This window comes from Aedes albopictus, chromosome 3, assembly GCF_035046485.1.
Source record: "Aedes albopictus strain Foshan chromosome 3, AalbF5, whole genome shotgun sequence".
NCBI lineage: Eukaryota > Metazoa > Arthropoda > Insecta > Diptera > Culicidae > Aedes > Aedes albopictus.
In genome coordinates this window covers 122484964-122503439 of record NC_085138.1, presented here as the reverse complement: position 1 = coordinate 122503439, position 18476 = coordinate 122484964, and the positions used below count along the sequence as shown (strand labels likewise).

General features: G+C 40.9%; 1 protein-coding gene across 1 annotated transcript in view; it reads right to left on the bottom strand.

Annotated features, from left to right (window-relative positions):
* LOC109433280 (uncharacterized membrane protein DDB_G0293934) overlaps positions 1–17766 on the bottom strand; it is a 509917-nt gene extending 492151 nt beyond the window's left edge. Inside the window, exon 1 of the mRNA XM_019709711.4 lies at positions 16261–17766. The gene's annotated coding sequence lies outside the window, so the exon portion shown is untranslated. The remainder of the gene's footprint in view (positions 1–16260) is intronic.
* Positions 17767–18476: the final 710 nt, after the last annotated feature.

Below are 18476 nucleotides of genomic sequence, written 5' to 3'. Positions count from 1 at the left end.
GCAAGACAGAGGCCCAAAATCCAAGATGGTGACCCAAAATTCAAGATGGCGGACCAAAATTCAAGATGGCAGCTGTTTTAAGAAGTTTTAGGTTCTAAAACCATGCAATAGAGTTAGATACTGCACGTGCCTAGCTCTATACAAAAATTCAAATCAATCCGTTTGAAGTTGACTTAGTTATAGCGGCAAGTGCCCAAAATAGGTACTCCTGCTAAAATGGTACAAGACCCTATTTTGCATAGAAAAGATGTCTGAAGATGAATATACAAGATGGCGGTCCTAAATTCACATATGGACATTTGAATTCATATATAATAGTTGTATATGCAGAAGAGACTGAGAAACAAAGTAGGAGAAAAAAACGAATATGCTCAGGGTCCTGGGTTCTATCCTTCTACCTACAAATCAGAAGCGGTAGCCACTAGACGTCATTACAGACGTCAATGAATACACCTTGAACAAAATACTTACAACATTATTATAGTTGTTTGGTTAAGACATATATGAAATTCTCCCTGTTCGAAGTCGACTTCATACTTTCTGGAATAGACTATAACTCGCCCAACGAAACAAATACTCCAATGGAGGATAACGTGCCTCAGGGGCCAAATTTTAGATCCCACCCGCTAGTTAAGCAAAATCGCCAGTAAAATATGCGCCGAAATTCGAGCTTCCCAGCTTACCACAGTCCTTCGCCCGGAACTTGATTTCGGCGGTACACCGATGACAAATTAGTCCTAATGGTGTCTGTGCAGTGTTGTGCACTACCTTATTTAGCCTTTCCCATTTGCCCGACACATCGCGACGTCGTCATTGCACTTGCACCGGACCGGACTGACACAATGCCTAGTGTCGAACCGAATGTCAAACCGTCGAAACCAGAAACCAAACCCGGGACGACCCCCGCGAGTTCACACAATTAAATCAAGACCCCGTGCGTTTGGTTGTGCGAACAAATGTCCAGCGTGCATGTCCGTCCACCACTGCACTGACTGTCGGACTGTAGGTATAGTATTCAAGTAGAGCAATGGGCTTGCTGAAACGGACACCACCGCGCCGGTAGAATAATTATCATTAGGAGAGTTTGGGAACCTGCGTGGCCTCTCCCACAAAAACGAGGTATTACGCTAATTAGCCTACAGAGGGATGAGGGGAGGCTGATCGAGCTGTGACTGGGTTCGACAGCTCTGACTACAAATTGGCGAGAGAGGATAATACATTTTTGCAACTACCTTCCTACTATGTCTGTGGATGCAGTGATCTATGCACGCGCGATAAAGTCCACCGCGTACAGACTTCCAACGTTGCACTCTTCCGGGAAGTCCACCGCACCGGGCGCGCAATGTCACGACAGCTGTGTCCGCGATGTCGGAGTGCGGTTTTCCAACCGGCGAAGCGGCACGTATGAGTGCGATGCGATGGAAAATTGGTGAGCATTCTGTAGGTACGAACCACATCGCGACGACCCCGCGGTGTGTCTGTGCCATAACGGAGACTCCAGCTCGAGTCGAGACTGCGGTGGGTTTGCGACTTCTGTGTACTCCGCCCTCCGGTGCTGTTGGGGAAGGTCACAACCACCGCGAACTCACGGCCAGCCGGCGACGGTGGCAAGAGTGCACAAAATTGCTTCCACGTGGAAAACTTTCATCATCGGAATGGATTCCATGACCAGGGTTGAAGGTATTCACTGCGCGTTCAGTGGTATGTTCGGTAAAAATGTTTCACCGCGATTAGGATGGCTTGCGCTACAGTTCCCATAGTTGCGAAGAGTTAAAACATTATCCAACTAGAAGCGTCAAACTATTCGTAAACCAACCGGCCTTTGGTTACCGCTTCGAAAACCATTTCACCCAACTCAACCGAACCACAATGGACAGGTTTGGTCACTGACGTCGACCGTATCTCATCCTTCGCAACCTGCGCCGGTTGACCGAACCGACGATCCCGCAGAGTCAGGATAACTCATCTAGTCAGACAGAACCTCGCGATATGACGCTTTTCCTATAGCTACGGTCTCTGTTTTTGCATTCGTTCAACCGCCTCATCGCACCGCGCGTAGCAGTTCAGTTCCATAGCTTTAAAAATATTGATTTTCCACCCCATTCTGCTGGACCGGCAGCAGAGACGACCGACGACCGACGGTGCAACTAAAATCACCACTGAATGGCGTCACTAGAATCGTCAAAGCACCCAAAACTAAGAGGAAAACAACATTCCTAACCTTAACACACAGCCACCCACATGTTCGCACTCTAGCGCCCAGTCACTCGGAAATGAGTTTTTGGGAGCAAAATCGTCTTGCTGACCGATTCCCCGGTTCAAAAGTTGGTTTTCCCGCCGGTGGCAACTGGGGCAACCGGGGTGGGTGTTTGTTCATTCGGAAAACTTTGACGTTTTCAATTTGTTTTTCGCTCTTTTTATTTCTCAGACCGGACAAGTTGCTGTTGTAGTAGGTAGTAGCTACTGAGTGGTTATCATTTCAGTCGAAAAACAACTTCTTGGCTGAGTGCATGCATACGCAGAGGTGAAGTGGATCTCAAATAACATCAACTTGAAGAACTGGACAAATTTTAGGATGCGTAGGAGTTATTCTTCTTAAAGTTCAAGATGTTTGTCTTCAATGGTTTCAGTCAGTAGTTAAACCGCTTAAACCCCAAAACCCTGAAGAGTGATAGATTCGACTACTTAATCATTTTTTGTCATTATCAATGCTTGTAAAGTATCGGATATGCATAACAAGCATTGAAGTGGCCCGGCCCAAGTACTATGCATATATTTTACCTGCAAAATCGAGTAGTTGAATCGTTCATATTTGGGTCCTTGAACAACCATGAGTCGCATGAGGATGCGCGCATTATATTGTATAAAGTACTATTTTAAGTTACTGGGGCATATATCGTCGCTTTTCTGCAATAGGAGCACAACTTTAGATTTGTTATTTTTTAAATTTTGATGGCAAATGTTAAAAAAAATAGGGAATCGCGCTACTTGGGCGGTGGCTTCTATTTTCGTCTGTTTTCCGCTATAACTCAGTCAAATGTGAACCAATTGACACAATTTTTGGAATGCAGTGACATAGGTATAGTATCTACCCGTGTACAACATTTCAAGTCAATTGGTTCAAAATTGACTGAGTTATAGTGGAAAACAGACGAATATAGAAGCCACCGCCCAAGTGGCGCGATACCCTATGTTAATTTTCATCTCACAAAGACCCATTTCGAAATTCATTGAGAAAGGCAGATTTTCATCAGTAAAGGCACAACTCGAAATCAGTCAACTTTTTCAACAGTCGTTGAAAAATAGTAACCCAAAATTCATGAAAAAATACTCGAGGAATTGCGGGACGTAATCCTCACAGCACTACGCTGGGTCATTACCAAGATTTGGGAGGAGAAAATATTACCGGAGGATTTGATGGAAGGTATCGTGTGCCCCATCTTCAAAAAGGGCGACAAGTTGGATTGCGGGAACCACCGCGCGATATTTTATGCCGCCGTTTATCACCGATTGCAAGAGAGTTCATGGGGCAATATCAGGCTGGATTTATGGGTGAACACGCTACAAAGGGACCAGATGTTCACCATCCGCCAGGTGTTGCAGAAATTCCGCGAATACAACGTGCCCACACATCACTTGTTCATCGATTTCAAATCGGCGTATGATACAATCGATCGGGAACAGCTATGGCAGATTATGCACGAATACGGATTCCCGGATAAATTGATACGATTGATCAAGGCGACGATGGATCGAGTGATGTGCGTAGTTCAAGTATCAGGGACCCTCTCGAGTCCCTTCGAATCTCGCAGAGGGTTACGGCAAGGATGGTTTTTCGTGCTTGCTGTTCAACATTGCTTTAGAGGGTGTAATTAGGAGAGCGGGGATAAACACAAGTGGAACGATTTTCACGAAGTCCATTCAGCTGCTTGGTTTCGATGATGCTATTGATATTATTGCTCGTAAACTTGAGACGATGGCGGAAACGTACATCGGACTAAAGAGTGAAGCCAGGCGAATCTGATTAGTCATCAATGTGTCGAAGACAAAATACATGATGACAAAGGGCTCCAGGGAGGAATCAGCGCGCCCGCCACCCCGAATGTATATCGATGAAAAGTATGACAAGCAATGTGTTAAGTATAGGAAAAACCCGTACGAAGGGGGGAGGGGGGGTTGAAAATTCCCATTTTTAGCGTGACGTACTAAATGGATGCCCCCTTGAGAAACTTCTAGGTGATTTGTTCCCTTATTAAGCATGTGGCTCCCATTTTCATCCTACGTAAAACAAAAGATCGAAGCGCTGTTTATTTTGTTTCTTATTTTTGTATTTTTTGTTGGAAGTGAGCACGCATGAAAACAAAAAGAACGGAATCAATCAGTGTCAACATTGTTTGTTTTCGAATAGGATGAATATAGGAGCGTAAGATTACTGATGGCACTCGTGCCCTACAAGAGTAATAACCGAAGGCATTAATAGAGGAACATTTCAAGAAATTCCTAGAAGAATCCTTGAACAAATCCTGAAGGAATTCTTGAAAAAATCCCTAGGAAAATCGCAAAATTTATTCATCAGTAGGATGGCTCCATGGACAAGATTTATTCCATTTGGGAAATTTGTGCAATTCGATGATGAACAGGAGTAACAGGAATAATTGCAGAAATATCTACGAAGAAGGATGCACGAACAATTCTGATATCTGGAAGACTCCAGCAGAAGTCCCAGCAGGAATTCTTTGAAAGAATCCCTAGGAAAATCCCTGGATGAATGCACGTAGCCACTCTAGGATGAATTATAGGAGAAATCCTTAGGCTTAGAGAAACCCCTATTTTGGAAAAAGTCCTGCAGGAATACCAGCAAAAATTTTTAGAAGAATCCAAGCAGGAGTTCCTTAAAGAATCTCAAGAAAAACTTCTGGAGGAATGCCTGGAATAGCCTGGTTATAGAAACTCCGGAAGAATTCCTAGAAGAATTTCTGGGGAAATTCTTGAACAAACACCAGCAAAAATACCTACTAGAAACGAAGCAAACATTCTAGAGAGAATCGCAGCAAGAATTTCTGGAGGAATCCCACCACGAACAGCAACAATTTCTGATAAATAAATCCCTGGAAAAATCCCGACAGCAATTCCTGAAGCATTCCAAGCAGGAAATCTGCATAATACATTTCTGGAGCAATACCAACAAGTAAACCTGGAGAAATTCCAGAGATGCCGGAACAAATAGGGTCTTGTACCATTTGAGCAGGTGTACCTATTTTGGGCACTTGCCGCTATAACTAAGTCAATTTCAAACTGATTGATTTGAATTTTTTGTACAGAGTTAGATACTGTACAACGTAAATGTTGTTTGGGCTCTATTCCCACGTTTCTCGGTTGATTTTGATTAGTAATTTATTAATGTCATAGTCGCTTTTTCGAATTTTTAGAATGTTAGTTGGTCATATTTTCATTAAATAAAGCAATTGAAATCGACCGAAGAATTAATGGGAAGGTGATTTGCAGCACTTAATTGTCCTGATAGATTCGAAGCTAACGTGCGAACACTTAAACGCATTGTTGACAAAAACTGACTGCTTTTTATTTATTGAACAACGTTACTTGTGTATGACTAGGTTGACATTTCTAGGCTACGCTTGAGAAAATGACATGGTTTATCTAGGTAGGACCGATAGGACAATTGAACGAATTTGAATATTTTTCATAGTATTTGTAGGGGGATGAATACATAATAGTTGACAAACAATCTTTATTATTTTCAAATTTTACTACAATCAACTGACTGGTGTATTTTTGTTTATCTTTTAGATGGTATTATGACACCAACAGAAATTCAGTTACATGTTTCTGTGGGTTTTAGACCGATGACAATTTAAGGACACACGAGATGAACACAGAGAAGTAGAACCCTGGCCAAGTTCGCAGGGTTTGACGGTATTAAAGTGAAGGTTATTGTAATGTAGAATTCTTTAGTGAATCATATCACCTTTTTAACACTTTAATGCGCCTCCAACGGTTTATCATGAACCGGCTGCTGCAGGTGGAGTATGGCTGATCATATGTTTTGGCATACTCATCAGACATGCTCGATAAACACGGAGGGACCACCGGGGCTCAAGCAATAGTTCCAAGTCGGTTGGATTTGAGAAGGTTTTGATGATCATTGCAATTCCTAGTAGACATATTATAGATTTTGTGACAGGTTTTGAAACCTTTTTATTGCCAATAGACTTGAAAATGCTGTTTGGGCTTTCTTTCCCACATTTTTTGGTTGATTTTGATTAACTACTAAATTTACTATAATTTCAATAATATACAATAATTAAATATATTTAAATTAGTAATTTTATCAAAACAGATTTGCTTCTTTTAAATATCACAATGATATCCAGTAATATTCTCTAAATCTAGTGAAATCAGCCGAATAGTAGGAAGGAAAGTTGCAGCACTTAATAGTGCTGATAGATTTGAAGCTAACGTGCGAACAATGGATTACTGCACGAATTTATACTGGCCTGCTTGCTCTCACACATGGCTTGACTTTTGAGCGGTGACGACACCGCTCAAACGCCAAATTATCTTTGGGAGTAGGCGGGCCGGCCCAAGTTCATGCAGTGGACCATACTTTAACACATTATTGACGTCAATGCGTTCGACGTGACATTTTGGACAAAAACTGATTGTTTCTAAGCTGAAGGACGTAACTTGGCTCACCGAGAAACATCAATAAAACAAATAAATATCAGTTAACGGTGATTAGCACATCCAATTGGACGTAACTTGTGTATAACTAGGCTGACATTTCTAGGGTACGGGGGAGAAAATGACTTGGTTTATCTAGGTAGGACCGATAGGACGAAAGAACGAATTGGCTCTGTTTTAATAGTTAAGCTGTTTTCGTATCTCGTATCATTGGAAGCCCATGACATGTTCAAAACTAGTGTCTATCATTGGCGATGGTGCCAGACCTGTAGGTGGCTACCAACATAGGTGTTATCGCAGTAACGGTTGTTGTCTTCAATTGGTATTTGACCGTAATATTTTTTGGAGATAGCATAGGCACAGTTGTCAACATATACAGCATTTTGTGTTATGTTATTTCCAAGAAGTAATAACAAGGACCTAAACATTCCTGGGGCTTCAGGCTCCGCGGGTTAAGATTTATTCTGATAGCTTCATAGACTTCACATGACTGAGGGCGGACATGACAAATACATCTATGAGAGGGAAAATGCAAAATTTTGATTAAAACTACTTAGGCACAATGTACAAACTAGTGTTAAATTGGGCAACATAGCCTATTCCGTCTAAACATTGGTCTTTGTAGAGATGAAATTTGAATAACGGGTTCAGCCTTGACAAACAAGCTGACACGCAACTTCAACTGAAAACCCATAAAAAACAAGAGATGAACACAGAGAAGTAGAAAACGATTAGCGAAATCAAGAAAACAATTTGACACAGGATCGACTATATTTTAACATACGGGGTTCGACTGATTCAATGAAAAAAAAAACAAACATACGAGTGACAACTGACTTAACGAGGAGAAATACATATTGAACCATACCACAACATCAAACAAGAAGACAAACACAAACCGTGTGACCATAACACTAGATAGGCAAATCCTGACTCACTGACCAATTGAAAATTTTCCAATCTTCTATCGTAACTTTTTGAGTCAGTTTGCAACAGTGTCTTAATGGATATCATTTTCCGCGTACGGCTGGCAAACTGCTTCTGAAAGATTACGTACTCTTTTCTATCTTCGGGTCTAGTGTAGACGTTTCAACTCTATTCAGAGTGCAGCTAGAAACCTAGAAAAAAAAAATAACTATTTTAGGTATTGGAGCACATGTTGCTCTTCGCATGGTATTTGTAAGGTATGCCCTTCTGCTCGGGCGGCTCTGCTCCTTACAGTAGTGTAGAAGCTTCAGTTTTGGCCAGCCCGGAGTTATGGCCATAGTGCGGTATTCAGCCTGTTACGAGCTAAATCGGCATAAATTTATTTTTTATTAGTAGATTATGGTGTAATACATATGATGATCAAAGCTGTGAAATCCATACATTTTGATTAAAAACTAGAAGATTTTTTTTCCTAAGAAATAAGCTCCCATGTGTCTATTTTGACCAGAGTGCTTCTAATTTTGCCACTTCCATAAGAAATACACGTGATTGGCCAAAAAAGAAACCAAAGTTGAGATGATGTTCAAAACTGCAGCAATGCTTCTATTTTGGCCAGTGCCACTTTTAATACAAAAATCAAGTATGAGCTTAATTTCTGCATTTTTCTTATGAAGTATAGATGTAAACCTTTGACGCATTGGTTGTTTCCATAGGATTGTTGGTTATTTTTTCTATAAAAATAATTAGTCTTAGACTGGCTAAAACCGGTGCTCGAACCTTACTTTTTAGATTTTTGAAGAATGTGTGATGAATTCCGTAGGCTATTGTCCCTGAGACTGCCACAAGAATTTGGAATAGAAATTTTTCAGAGATCGAGAAAAAAACTTTGTATAATATAAGTCATACAGGAAATTTTACCAGATCTTCTTCTTTATGGCTCTATGACCCCACTTGGACATGGCCTGCCTTGCCTCAAGTTAGTGTTCTTTGAGCACTTCCACAGTTTTTAATTGAAAGGCTTTCTTTGCCTGCCATTGCATGAATTCGTATATTGTGAGGCAAGTACAATGATACACCATGTCCAGGGAGTCGAGAAAATTTTCCCGACGGAAATCGAACCCGCCGTCTCCGGGTTGGTGATCCATAGCCTTTACCACTAGACTAACTGGAGACCCTTTATACCAGATGTAAATTGAAAAATCCAAGCTTTTTGCAATTTTTTAAAAGATGTCTTCTAGTAATCCAAACGAAAATTTTCAGAAAATCCATTAGAATCCCTTTTGGGGATTATTCACTACTGTTAAGTTGGAAGTTGAGAGTTTTAAGAACTCTTCCAGTACTGTAATGTAATTCTTCTAAAAAGTCCGAAGGCAGCAAGTGCACTGTTTTGCTTGTTTTTGTTTGAAATTTGATATGTAAAATGCAGATGGATCTAGATGGATGAATCGAACATTATTTCAGCACCTCAAGTAGACTTTATGGCATACTACAGGAAACATTGTCCATTGAAAATGAAAAAATAACATACCCTCTATCCTACATAAGAGCCCAAACAATGCCATTCAAATGGGATTCCCAGAGTGAGCAAATAAGTCGGAAATTGTTGCGCCCCATTATCCAACGGATCGATTAACCATTCCCGATAGCTTAGCTATGTAGGTACGACGTGCCTGTACCGCAAAATGTAATCCAAAAGCTTTTCCCACCGTCGTCGGTCGTCGTCACCGTGCCCGCGTCGCCGACCACATAGAGCCCCAAGGTTGCGGTTCTGATGCGGGATTTGACGTGGAAAGTTTGATTGACATTCGTTTGGTTACTCCATCGGTAGCCGCAACACCGAACTGCACTATAGGCAGAGACAGGACATAACCTACGACTACGACGGTAAGAAAGAGCTGGTTTGAAATTTGCATTGCTGTTCGAGACTTTCGAGAAATGCATTCGGATGAATTTGTAGCACATTGTTCATTTTTACAGGTACCTTTATTAAACGGGGTGTCTAAAACGCTGTCAATTCGTAATTTACAGAATGTTTCGAATTAACACAGTATGTGTACGAGAGCAGGAATCTACGGCTCACGGAAAAAAATCCATTCCCCTAATCATGAATAAAAAATCATGTTCTTATGATGTCTGCCAACTCCTAATATCATAATTAAAATTCATAATATCATGAATGAGTTGGCCAGAAATATGAATAGAAACAAGCATTTTCATAAATTATATTCATGGTCGCTTCCTAGCGTTACATTTATCTGCCATATGCAATTATATAAATCGCGCGGTCGTCCAGCACAGACATGTGGAAAAAGTTGAACCTGCTATTTTTGCAAAGTTTTTATTTGGTTAGAGTAATAAATGTGCATATATGAGAAAATGGAACATCGAAACAGTGTGCCCGTAAGATTCGGCAGGTTGTTGGGAGTTGATTGACTAAAAAGTAAACGCGCAAAAAGTAAACAGTGCCTAGTTCGCGTTTTCGTTGTGCCATCCGTCGTAGCTCCGAGTTTATGTACGGAGGGTGAAGCAAAGTGAGAATCGCGCGTTAATTTTCGGTAATTCTCAAAAATAATAAACCAGCTAAATATGATTATCCGGTGAGTTCGATCATTGTTGTTCTCTTTTATATTTGAACATTACATATCTTCACTAACAAGAGGCCAACTAAAAAGTGCTGCTTGCTCATAGAAAAAAGGATGATGGATAGGTCCCAAAATCATAGAAATGGGCTCTGATATCACGTATTTTATTTTCTTATGATTTTAGCTTGCATCGTTTTATTAATCTAATTAAAAGCATTTGGGACCGACGACGACGGAATCATAAAAGTAATTCATACAATTCCATGAATTCTATGCATGGTTCCATTTTCCTCAGCCATGATTTTATGAATTTGACTGAGAAACATTGAGGTCCGACGACGACGGAATCATAAAAGTAATTCTTAATTCCATGAATTCTATGCATGGTTCCATTTCCCTCAACCATGATTTTATGAATTTGACTGAGAAGCATATAGGTCCGACGACGACGGAATCATAAAAGTATTTTTTGATTCCATGAATTCTATGCATGGTTCTACCTCACCAAACCATAATTTTATGAATCTGGTGGTAAAGCATCAGGATCTGCATCCAGGTTTATGAAAATTATTCTTGGCTTCATGAATGCTACTCATGATCCCAGCTTATTTAATCATAGCTTCATGATTATATTTTCCATTTTTGGTCGTCGAAAGCCAAAACAATAACGGGTGCATAGCGTTATGGTGAAATCAATCATAAGATCATAAAATTTAATCATGGTGTATATTTATAACATAAAATCATAAAAATATCGGGAAACTATGAGTCATATTCATGGTCTTGGGAATGGATTTTTTTCCGTGCTCCGGAATGTAAATTTAGGTGGGACAGTATTTCAAGCAGAAATGCTTGCTTTTTCAAAATGCGCAAATGTTTGCTTTGAGAGAAAATGCAGATAGAGTCAGGGATGGGAACACTCACTTGCAAAGAGTTACACTCACTTGTTTTTTTCTCAGCCCAGAAGCGTGCAATCAAGAAACGATGTATGAACGAATTTTGCCTTATGGTTTTGTCTTAAAGTTTGCCGAATAAAGTAGATGTCGCACACGCATACCAAAGTCGTGACAGAGCGGTGGAAGCGTCTCTCCACGAGGTGAGAGTAATTTACATTCACCTCGTGGAGAGTTGCCTTCGTAGCTTCCTCACGATTTTGGCATGCGTGTGCGACCCCTATTCTATTCGGCAAACTTTTGGCCAAAACCACAAGGAAAAAGTCGTCCATACATCGTTTCTTGATTGCACGTTTCTGAGCTGAGAAAACAGCAAGTGAGTGTAACTCTTTGCAAGTGAGTGTTTCCATCCTTGGATAGAGTTTATACCTAATTCCCGTCTATCTAAGCACCGGTCAATAATGATTCATTTTATTCTTGCACCTAGCCTATCACCTTATGCCTAATTTGGTATCAATTAATAATTTATAAACAAGTTTCCATATCATATAAAAAACGTATTGTAAAAGAACTAAAATTTCCTTAAAATAATTAGATTGAATAATTGTCCCTCGAATTCTGTTTCCATCTAGTCCACGTCATCTATTTCAGGCACAACCTGAATTCAATTCCCGGCACAACTTCTACGTGACACTATGGTGCATAAGATGGTCAAAAATAATGATTTGGCCGAAGGTGTTTATTCGAAAAGTCAGACACATTAGCTTGCATTCTCTCTAGGCGAAGACAACTGTAAACAAACATTTTAATGACGCTAAAGAGCGATTGATTTGAATAGTTGAACAGCTTTTGCTACATTATGCAGCAATGAAATCCAACTTTACTTTGATATGCCACAGAGCTTTTGTGGGGTGTGTATTGAAGGTTGGTTCAACAAGTGAACCTGGCGAAGTGAAACGGTTGAACGGTGATGAAGATCAATTCGGCTAGCTTCTGCTTTAGTGCGGTTGCCTTCGTTGTCAAAATTGTCATCTCGTGGAGTGAAATGGAAACGTGAAACGTTGTGTAAATATTCGATTTCCAGTGCTATAGGGACTGGTTTATGATAGTCTACATATTTTTGCTTCCATCTGATGATCCAATGACAAATGTAAGTTGGAATATCTGCAGCTGTTGTCTGTTTTCCGTCTGATATGACGGGAATTAGCGCATATGAAGTAGATTTCTATCCTATACCATCTACATGTTGTATAAAAATAGTGAGATTCCTCGAAACAGAGCTCGTTTTTACCTTACTGATATAATGGAACTTCCACACAGCATCAACACAGCATGAATATTTGCATTCATCATTCGAAATCGAAAGATAAGCATTTGCACCGGAATTATGGGACTTACAGCAGATTGCTGTTTTCATTTTTTGATCATTGATCGAGTTTTTGAATAAAATTTTTAGGTTATGGTTTTCTCTGTAAAAACGGGGTTTTAAAAGTTCAGTTTATCTCAAGGAATTCATTCTGCTGTAAACATTTCTAACGGGCGTAGGGTAGCGAGCCACTTGGGCAGTGGCCGGTATTTTGGGCACTCTTCGCTATAACTCAGTCAATTCCAAACAAATTTACTTGATATTTTGTATACGGCTAGATACTATACGTTTCATGGAGCTTCAACTAAGTTGCTGTTTCCTGTGTTTATTCAAGGAAATCCTACGGGAACTACATGAGGAATTCCATAAACAAAAAAAAAACAAAAAGTTCATAATAAACTCCAGGAGGATGTCCATTACAAACATCTGAAAGAATTCCAGAAGGGTCTGCAAGAATTTCTGACGGAGCTCTTGGTAGATACCAAAAAAAAAGTCCCTAGATGATTTCTGGAAAGGGTTCTCAAAGATATCCCTGAATCAGTTTCTGAAAGAATTCCTATCAGAAGCTCTAAGAGAAATCTCGGAAGAAGCTCATGAAAAGTAATTCCCCAGAAGAAATTACCGGAGGAATCCCGGAAGGAATTTTCGAAAGAATCTTGGAAAAATCCCAGAAAGATTACCTGGTGAAATTATTGTAGGAATCTCAGAAGGAATACTTGAATCAGAAGAAGCTCCCAAAAAAAAAACGGAAGAAGTTCCTGGAGGGATCTTGGAGAAGCATTTAGAGGAACACTGAATGAAGTTCTTGTCAGGGATTTTGTAGGATATTTGGAAGGGTTTCAGAAGGAATTCCTAAAGAATTCCCAGAAGATACTTCGGGAAGAATCTCGTATGAAATTCCAGGAATAAATCTGTACTGATTGTTGCAAGGAGTTTTTGAAGAAATCTCGGTAAGAATTTCTGATACCATTTCCGAAAGAACTCCTAGAGAAATTCTGGGTGAAGTTGCTAGAATTTCCAGGAATACCATCTGGAAGCCCAAAAAAAATCCAGAGACATCCTAAAATAAACTATTCGGGAATCCCGGATGAAATTCCTGAAGGATTCCAGGGACTCCTTGAGAAATTCTGGAAAAAATCTCTTGAAGTCCGAAACGTGAACAAAAAGGACACAAAACGTCAAAAACTGAAAAAAAATTCTTTAGAAACCGCGGCTTGCATTGCCATATAGGCTGTCCCAAGTAACATTTTAAGTTTTGTTCGGTTCTACAAGAGATCTTCATGACCAATTTTATAAAACTCGCAATAAAACTGATTTATACATCAAAACCTCTTGATAACCTCTTTAAGAGCATCTTCCGGCTAAGTGGACCACTCTCGGAGAGGTTTTGCATACCGCATCAAGTAGCAATAAAACCGTTTTAAAACCTAGTAGAAAAACTTCCCATTCTCGATTGTTGTTTTTTTTTTTTCAACAAAAACTATGACAGCTCAAGATGCAGTGAAGCTTCTTCGATGGCACGTAATATTTTAGTTGTTATTGTGTTGGTAGGCTTATGCGCATTCAATTTTATCGTGAATATTGGGGTGGCAGAATCATAAAATTAATGCGCTTCAAAAATAGTGAATATTATGATCTTGGAATGAAATAAATCAATTTGTTTATTTATTAAAACTAACTCGAATCACAAGAAAACTCAGCAGAGAGAGTTTATTTATATGAGCATGTTATGGAAACGGTGGCAAACTATCAATTAATTGCTAATTGGACCAAAATTAACTATTTTCCATTCACGTTAGCTAATTCTTCAATATGGCGACAACCATAATCGGCGAAAATAAAACGAAAGCAAGTTTACTTTTATGATGACCGCAATAAACTTAGAAATGTCGTAGTTCTGCTTTCCACCAACAGATGTCGTTAATAATCGAACGGATCGCCATCTGTTGAGAGTTTTTTTTTAGTTTTATTGTGGTAATAATAATTGCCAGAAGGTTTACAAATCGGAAATTTTTGTTTACTCTTATAATCGGTCTTTATGGATATCTTCAAGCATACTATAAAACATTTTATCAATGGTTTTCATAAAAGCAGTCATAAAACTGCGAGTTTCAATTATTGCTGTAATAAAACCCCAATAAAAATCAAGCAAAACCAATCAGCAATGAAATTGTTACTTGGGGTACCAATTGAATTGTTTCGCTTTCTCGCTCCCTAAAGATATCTTCAAGTTTCTTTCAGCTACGAAATTCCTTTAGGTGTTGGTTCCGAGATTTCTCCAGGAATTCTTTCTGGGATTCCTTAGGGTTTCTTCCAGGAGTTTTTCCTGGATTTAAGAGATTCCTTCCGAAACTTCATCAAGAATTTCTTCTGTAATTCTTTCGGGACTTTCAGGATTTCTCCAGGAATTTCTTCCAGAATACCTCCTGGAATTTCGTTCCGGGATTTCTCCATGAATTCATTCCAAGATTCCTCCAGAAATTCATTCCGAGATTCCTACAGGAATTCTTTCTAAGATTCATCAAGTAATTTTTCCTTGAATTCCTCCAAGAGTTCCGGGATTCCTCCAAGAGTTCCGAGATACCTCTAGAAATCCCTTCTCGTAAAAAAACTAAACTCTTGGAGGAGTCCTAGAAGGAGCAACGTTCAGAAGATTTTGAAAATATCACGGCAATAAATGTTGCAGAAAAAAATAAATCTAGAATGTTTTTTTTACAAGATATAACTGATCTAGATCGATTCAATTATATCTAGACCACTTTGGATGGTTCTAAGAGATAACTCAAATAACATCAATATAAGTTCCCAGAGACGAGATGCTTCTACGAAGCATCACCAGAGCACATGAAGATTTTTACAATAAAGATAGCATTCTAAACAAGCAAAATTACGCAATTAATAAACGGACCCTTAGGCCACATGTATTTTTTGGCAATCCTGACGTTCTAGAAATAAAATTCCTTGATTTAAAAATGAAATATGAAATAAAACAATTGTGATTCGATAGTACGTACGTTTCGATAGTACGTACACTAAACGAAGCGGTGGTGTACGTACTATCGAGGTATGCCTGTATTTCCTCTTTCGTAGTGATCACGAATTGCATAGATGGATTCAAAACAAGCGCCATTTCGCGTGACAACATGTTCCCAAAAACAGTTACATATTATTCAAGTGTTGTAGCCGACATAAAACCCTTTCAGCGAAATGAACGTAAACTCACAGCATATACCATCTTATCACTACAAGTGTGTCGCCCACGCACGAATCATACTCAGTTCGCAGAAAACGATCCAGTTAGCGCATTTAGCGCCACTTACAGTCTCAAATTCAAACGTAAACATCACAGTCGCATCACACCAAGAATACAAAACATCATCCAAAAACTGAGCTTTCAATAAAACACTCCACTCAAATTAGCTCCATCAGCACTCTTCTGTACAGCTTCCTCTCTCTCGACAGCATCACAATTCACAGAACAATCCAATTTACGCTAACAAACTACACAATATTCGCAAACATTCGATTCGAACCACAAAAACAATTCATCCAATTAAAATTTCGCCACGGGTAAACTCGCAGTTGATTGCCAGGCCAGGCCAGTCAGTCCCAATGGAATTGGACCGGCATTTTTTGTTTGCTGTCGCTTCTCGTTGAATTAGTTGTCGAGTTGGTTTAGTCTTAATTATCTCCAATTGCGATTCGATAGATGGGGAAAAAACTGTACGACAATCAACAAATACAAAACAGAACACAAGAACCTTAGAAGAAGAACTGACGCAACACTCACTTGCTTGATCTAGATCTCTGGTGAACGCTGAACGATGTTGTCGGCCTCTTGCCAGCGACCGACCGACCGCATGTAAACAAACACTCCGGAATCGGAAAACTTCCTTCTCTCTCTCTTGGGTCTGGGCAAATATCAATTCTTCCGGTTCTTCGGTTCAACCCGTGGAACAAGTTTCACTCGGTGCACTAATTATTGCTTAGCTTTTTCTTCGCTGGAAACTTTCCTTTTTTCGCAATTTTCAACTCAATCAAACAAACAGAACTTGCAGGACGGGAACCGAAAATAAAGAACATAAACCAACTTAAATCACTTTACTTCCGCACGTCGTCGTTGAATGGTGCTGTCGTTGACGCGAAAAATACAACCAATACAAAAACAAGCAAACTTCACAAACTGAAAATTTTCCGAAATCAAACTTCCTCTGGCTTTTCTCGCCGAGTTACGGCTGGCTGTGGCACATACCCGCATGAACACAAGCAACACATCGACTAATCGGTTTCCTTCTTGATCGATTTTCCTCGAAGGGGTTTCTTTGGAGCTTTTCCGGCTTATTGCATCGCTTCCTTTCATCTGCCGCTCCTCACGATACTCGCACGCAGCTCTCCCAGCGGAGTTGCTATTTTTCTTCGCACCAGCAGCGCAAACTTTTCCACTGAACACACTTCGTTCTCCGTTGAGCCCCGCAATGATAAATCATCAATCAAAGCCCGATACATAAACGAAAATCAATAGCCCGGGAAAATGGCAACACAAAACCGGGAAACACCCTAGCCGTAGACGTGCATCACAAGAGCTTCTAGCTCTAAAACTGGCACAAACAGCTGCCCACTACACTCTGCTGACACGAGGACGTCATTAGCCTACGACTCCGACCTGCACACCGGGTCCGGGCATCCTGCACTGCGGTGCACCACCGTTCTCAACAGGCTCTTCTTCATCACCTGTCCAGCAGCAGTCCACATTATCATCATCCATGAGTGTGGTGCACTCAACGTCCCCATGAAAATCGATATCAATGATCGAAAAACTGTCACCTAACCCCGTTGATTGTCGGTCGTCTCGACGAACGAAATTTCATTCACTTGACTGTTTTCATAATCGGCTTTCACTATCGCGCAAATCTCATCAGCCCTGAAACAATCGCTTCCGATCACAACGTCCTTGCATCTTCTGACTGACTCCCAAAAATCTAATTCTTTTCACCCGCTCAGAACCTCGCGCCTTCGAATCCGCATCGCATTGAGCTTCTTCCCATCGGCACAACATATGTTACCGTCCACCTTCGCATCATAGCACAACATCAGCACAACAATTCAGCATCATGCCGCTTGCAGCACAGGCAAAAATCTGGGCGATTCCGATTTTTCCGCGTACACTCGCGACAACCGCCGCGCGATCATTCCGGCACCTCAAAAACAAAATCACGAATCACACGAACGCCGAACGTCCGAATCAGACAACGTTTCGCAGAGCACTAAAGGGCCGACCCGACGGACATCGGCAACACCGGCCGCGGCCAGCCGCATTCTCACTCTCTCCCGCGGGGAACTCACCGTTAATGCCATCCCATTGTATCCCGTACTGCAGCATGCTTGCACCAGCGTTCGGGTCCCGTTCGGCTTCCTGCTGTTCCTCAATTCACTCATTCTCACCGTTAATGCTGCCGCCGGGTTCGGGTTCGTCGTCGCCGCCGTGAGTGCCGTTCGGATTTCATAGCGCCAGGCTCCGCTCTCGTTCGGGCGTTTATGTTAGTCGTCTGTTGCATTGCAACATAATCGTTTGGCCGGGGCCCTCAGCTCTCGGTACATCAAATCAACCATGGCGAAGAGGCAGTTTTTCTCGGAAGAATGTACCGAGCCGCGAGAGGACCGTGTCAGACCAAAATTGTCGCTGCTGCTGCAGCTTTCGGGGGTCATATTTGCATTTAGGCTGCTAATTACCTCGGCCGGCCGGTCACTCTGCTTGCTGGTCGAGATGGAAAGAAAATTGCCCGAAAGAAAAATTGAGAAATTAAGAATAAGCGCTGAAAAGCGGCGATGTAAACTGGTTCGCGCGTAGTCTTATGTATCGGTTGTCCTGCTGTGGTGTGTGATGTTGTGGCGAGAAGGAATCGAGAGTTGAGAGTGTAGCTGGACTGGACGGACACACATGGCATGGCGACGCGACGGAGGGAAACTGCCGCAGCATCCAGCCAGACACTAAAACATTTGAAGTTG